The sequence below is a fragment of the Hylobates moloch genome, unplaced genomic scaffold (assembly GCF_009828535.3).
Source record: "Hylobates moloch isolate HMO894 unplaced genomic scaffold, HMol_V3 SCAFFOLD_4531, whole genome shotgun sequence".
In the NCBI taxonomy this organism is placed as follows: Eukaryota; Metazoa; Chordata; class Mammalia; order Primates; family Hylobatidae; genus Hylobates; species Hylobates moloch.
Genome location: NW_026656806.1, coordinates 124 through 5451, shown reverse-complemented (window position 1 = coordinate 5451; position 5328 = coordinate 124). Strand labels below are relative to the sequence as shown.

The window sequence follows — 5328 nt, the reverse complement described above, 5'->3', positions numbered from 1 at the left end:
CGTGTTGGTCAGGCTGGTCTCGAACTCCCGACCTCAGGTGATCCACCCACTTCAGCATCCCAAAGTGCTGGGATTACAGGCGTGAGCCACTGCACCTGGCCACGAAAAAAAACTTTATTGTTGTTGTTGTTGTTGTTGTTGTTGTTAAGACACGGTTTTACTCTTATCGCCCAGGCTGGAGTGCAATGGCGTGATCTTGGCTCACTGCAACCTCCGCCTCCTGGGTTCAAGCAATTCTTCTGCCTCAGCCTCCGGAGTAGCTGGGATTACAGGCACCCGCCACCACGCCCAGCTAATTTTTGTATTTTTAGTAGAGACAGGGTTTCGCTGTGTTGGCCAGGCTGATCTTGAACTCTTGACCTCAGGCTTCGGCCTCCCAAAGTGCTGGGATTACAGGCATGAGCCACCTCCCCTGGCCAAAAAAAAAAAAAATCTTTTGTGTTTTTTTGTTTGTTTGTTTGTTTGTTTTGTTTTTGAGACAGAGTCTCTCTCTGTCACCCAGGCTAGAGTGCAGTGGTGCAATCTCGGCTCACTGCAAGCTCTGCCTCCCGGATTCACGCCATTCTCCTGCCTCAGCCTCCCGAGTAGCTGGGACTACAGGCGCCCGCCACCACGCCCGGCTAATTTTTTGTATTTTTTTAGTATAGATGGGGTTTCACTGTGTTTTTTTGTTTTTGTTTGTTTGTTTTGAGATAGGGTCTTGCTCTGTCACCCAGCTGGAGTTCAGTGACGTTACCACAGCTCACTGCAACCTTGACTTCCCCAGCTCGAGTGATCCTTCCACTTCAGCCTCCCAAGTAGCTGGGACTACAGGCACATGCCACCAACCCTGGCTAATTTTTGTATTTTTTTTGTAGAGATGGGGTTTTGCCATATTGCCCAGGCTGGACTTGAATTCCTGAGCTCAAGCAATCCACCGGCCTCGTCCTCCCAAAGTGCTGGGAATACAGGCGTGAGCCGCCGCGCCCAGCCAATTTTGAATTACCTGAGTAGGGACAATGTAACTTTTCTGGTGCTCAGGTTCTCCAAGGATCTTAATCTGGCCCTGCTGGGACCCCTTTCTCCTATAGTGTGATTCTTGGAGCAAATACCCGGCCAGACTTGGATCTCCGAGACCCCATCTGTGATGACTTCTTCCAGCTGTGGCAAGACACGGCTGAGAGCAACGCCAATATCTACGAGCAGGTGGGAACTTGGGAGGGGAAGGGGAGAGTGGCCTTGGGAAATTTGTGGATTATCCTCTCGGGGTAGGATGGAGAGAAGCTCCACCACACAGTCATTCTCGGAAGGGGGATGAGGGCCTGGGGACATTTGCTATCAAGAGATTTAGTGGCCCAGGTCGGGTGCAGTGGCTCATGCCTGTAAACCCAGCACTTTGGGAGGCCGAGGCGGGTGGATCACCTGAGGTCAGGAGTTTGAGATCAGCCTCCCAACATGGCGAAACCCCGTCTCTACTAAAAATACAACAAAATTAGCTAGGTGTGGCTGGGAGGCTGAGGCAGGAGAATCTCTTGAACTCGGGAGGCAGAGGTTTCAGTGAGCCGAGATCACGCCATTGCACTCCAGCTGCCTAGGCAACAAGAACAAAACTCGTCTCAAAAAAAAAAAAAAGTACAAAAGTTAGCCGGGCATCGTGGTGGGCGCCTGTAATCCCAGCTACTCGGGAGGCTGAGGCAGGAGAATCACTTGAACCTGAGAGGTGGAGATTGTAGTGAGCCGAGATCGCACCATTGCACTCCAGCCTGGGCAACAAGAGTGAAACTTAATCTCAAAAAAAAAAGAGAGAGAGTTAGTGGCCCAAGGTCAATGGGGGTATGGAGAGATGGTATGGGGGAAGGGGTCTAGCCTAGTTGGACTTAGATTATTGGGAGACTCTCCCCAAGCCTTATTGGCGTCCATGCCCCTGCCCACAGATCTTCCGCTGCCTGCCGTCCAATGCCACGCGTTCCCTGCGGACACTCCGGGAGTACGTGGCCGTGGAGCCCTTGGCCACAGTCAGTCCCCCCTTGGCTCGGTCTGAGCTCACGCAGGTCCAGGGCCACCTGGTCCACTTCCCCCTCAAGTTCCTAGAGGATGAGTCTTTGCTGCCCCCGCTGGGTAGCAAGGAGGGCATGATCCCCCTAGAAGTGTGGACATAGTTGAGGCCCCCATCAGGGAGAGGTCACCAGCTGCTGTGCCCCACCAGGTCTGGCTCCCTGCCCCTTAACCCCAAGGACTGAGGGCAGTGCCCTTTGAGATCTGGGGAGGCAGGCATCCCTGAAGGGAACTAGAGGTGTTACAGAGGACCTTTACGTGAGAAATAGCCGAAGAGGGCACTCCCAACCTTGGGCTGGGGAGGAGGAGAGAGTCCCAGAGAAGCTCATCCCCCCTGCTGCCCAGTGCAAACCACTTCTCCATGCTGCAGAGGAGAAGCACAGCTCCTGCCAGGGTGAGCAGGGTCAAGCCTCTTATTCCAGGAGAAGGGGGCTCTGCCCCAGGCCCTACTACCCATTGTTCCCTTCCTCCTCCTGCCCTTGAACCCCCTCCCTGTCCCAGGGCCCTCCCAGCCCATTGCTACCAAGGTGGAGGGAAGGAGAAAGCCACTTCTGGCTTCAGCCCCCACCAGGGGAAGGAAGGAGCGCACATTAACTCCCTCCACCGGCCTGCTGACAGACACTAACTTTGTATCCATTCAATAAGCATTTCATAAATAAAGGTGTAGAAAAGGTACATGTGTCTTCCTTGGAGGAACTAAGTGCTCGTTCGAGCCTCCCGTTCCTGCCCACACAGGGCACCAGTCCCCTTCACCTTATCTCCACCCTCCTCCTTTCTTCTTTCTCCTCTCTCCACCTCTGTTCTACCTATCTGTGGCTTCGGGAGCTCAGTCACCTGGCTCCTGAGAGGAGAAGGTGTTGACACAGTGCTGCCTGGGTAATGGGCAGGGCCCAACCAGGGCACCTGGAGAACTGTGGAAGCTGCTATCACAACCGCAGGTGAGGGAGATGCTCTGAGAAGGACCTGGAGAGGCTGCCTCTTGTTCAAGCAACAGCCCTGGTAGAGGCTTAATGAAGCCCCTGTGGGAGTGGTTAAGGGTATAGGCTTAAGGTCAGGAAGACCTGGACCCAAATCCTGGACTCCTCAATGAGAAGCTAGGTGAACTTGTCAAGTCATATCACTTCTCTGGGCCTCAGTGGTCCCAGCTGGGAAATGGGGATAATACTTACATGACTAGCTTGCTGTCAAGACTCAGCCATTGACTTAAATATTTATTGATTCCCTGCTATTTGCCAGCTCTGTTCTAGACTCATAGAAGTGAGTGCAACAAAGTCCTCACCCTTATGGCACTTCTTTTCTGGAGCCTCACTGTCCAGTATAGTAGCCACTAGCCACGTTTGGCTGTTTCTTTTTCTATTTATTATTATTATTATTTTTTTTTTTGAGACAGAGTTTCAGTCGTTGCCCAGGCTGGAGTGCAATGGCGCGATCTTGGCTCACCGCAACCTCTGCCTCCTGGGTTCAAGTGATTCTCCTGCCTCAGCCTCCCGAGTAGCTGGGATTAGAGGCATGTACCACCACGCCCGGCTAATTTTATATTTTTTAGTAGAGATGGTGGGGTTTCTCCATGTTGGTCAGGCTGGTCTCGAACTCCTGACCTCAAGTGATCCGCCTGCCTCAGCCTCCCAAAGTACTGGGATTACAGGCGTGAGCCACCGCGCCCGGCCCCAAAATAATTTCAATTAGAAAAAAGTGTAGGTCGGGCATGGTGGCTCATGCCTGTAATCCCAGCACTTTGGGAGGCCGAGGTGGGGGGATCACAAGGTCAGGAGATAGAGACCATCCTGTCTAACACGGTGAAACCGCGTCTCTACTAAAAATACAAAAACAGCCGGGCGTGGTGGCACACGCCTGTAGTCCCAGCTACTGGGGAAGCTGAGGCAGGAGAATCGCTTGAACCTGGGAGGTGAAGGTTGCAGTGAGCTGAGATAGCGCCACTGCACTCCAGCCTGGGCGACAGAGCGAGACTCCGTCTCAAAAAAAAAGAAAGAAAAAAATGTAGCACAAGTCCTGGCTCTTGCCCTTCATTCCCACAGCCTCACGCCCCAGTCTCAGAACTGACCGCAGATGCAGGAGGAAACCGAGGGGAGTGAAGTATGGAGATTAGGAAGCCTTCCTGGAAGAGAGATGTGCTGGGTGGGTGAGGCATGAAGAGGGGAAGATGTTGCTCTGCCGCATCCTCTCCTTGGAGTTCAGCCCTCAGTCCTCACAAGAAGCTGAAGAAGCTACTTCTGTGCCAGAAGTCCCCCCTCCTACATATAGCGGTCTCCTGGTACTAATTGGCGTCCTGTTAATTAGCCTCATTGTCAGCACTAACCGCCTCTTTCCTGAGGGGGACCATTACCTCATTCACTGTGGAGTGAGATAGAGGCAGCGGTTGCCCCAGGCTGGGCCAGGGGTGCCCAGGGCTTCTGCTTCAAACTCTCTGCCTTCCCCTCCCTAGTCCTGGAGGTTTTTGTTTGTTTTGGGTTTTTTTGAGACAGAGTCTTGCTCTGTCACCCAGGCTGGAGTGCAGTGGCACAATCTTGGCTCACTGCAACCTCCACCTCCCGGGTTCAAGCAATTTTCCTGCCTCAGCCTGCCGAGTAGCTGGGATTACAGGTCCCCCGCACCATGCCCGGCTAATTTTTGTATTTTTAGTAGGCACGGGGTTTCACCATGTTGGACAGGCTGGTCTGGAACTCCTGACCTCGTGATCCACCCGCCTCAGCCTCCCACAGTGCTGAGATTGCAGGCATGAGCCACTGTGCCTGGCCTAGTCCTGGAATTTTTTAAATGGAGACCAACCAGTGAGGGGGGGTGGGCGGTGGAAGCAGAGGGCTTAGAATCAGAAGAGTTGGCTCTAAACCCAGAATGGAAAGAGTAGGCTCTATGACTGAGGCATTAGTAAATGTATTGAGGACCTAGTATATGCTAAGTGCTTTACATATATTACTTTATCCTAACCTCCCTATTATTATCATCTCCATTTTACAGATGACAGAGTTGAGCCTCAGAGAGGTTAGTGATTTGCCTAAAGCACTACCTCCAAATTCTGTGCTTTTTCCTACTATCCCACGGTCTTGACTTTGAACTGCTACAGTGCCCACCCAGACAACAGATGCCTTCATAACTTTTTTTTTTTTTTTTTTTTGAGACGGAGTTGGCCGGGCGCGGTGGCTCATGCTTGTAATCCCAGCACTTTGGGAGGCCGAGGCGGGCGGATCACGAGGTCAGGAGATCGAGACCATGGTGAAACCCCGTCTCTACTAAAAATACAAAAAAATTAGCCTGGCGTGGTGGCGGGCGCCTGTA

The 5328-nt window shown here is 52.6% G+C and overlaps 1 long non-coding RNA gene across 1 annotated transcript; it reads left to right on the top strand.

Moving 5' to 3' along the window:
* Positions 1–602: 602 nt before the first annotated feature.
* On the top strand, positions 603–2707 carry LOC116465338 (uncharacterized). The gene is made up of 2 exons (XR_004247168.2): positions 603–1185; positions 1914–2707. It is a non-coding gene; the product is annotated as an uncharacterized LOC116465338 (long non-coding RNA).
* Positions 2708–5328: the final 2621 nt, after the last annotated feature.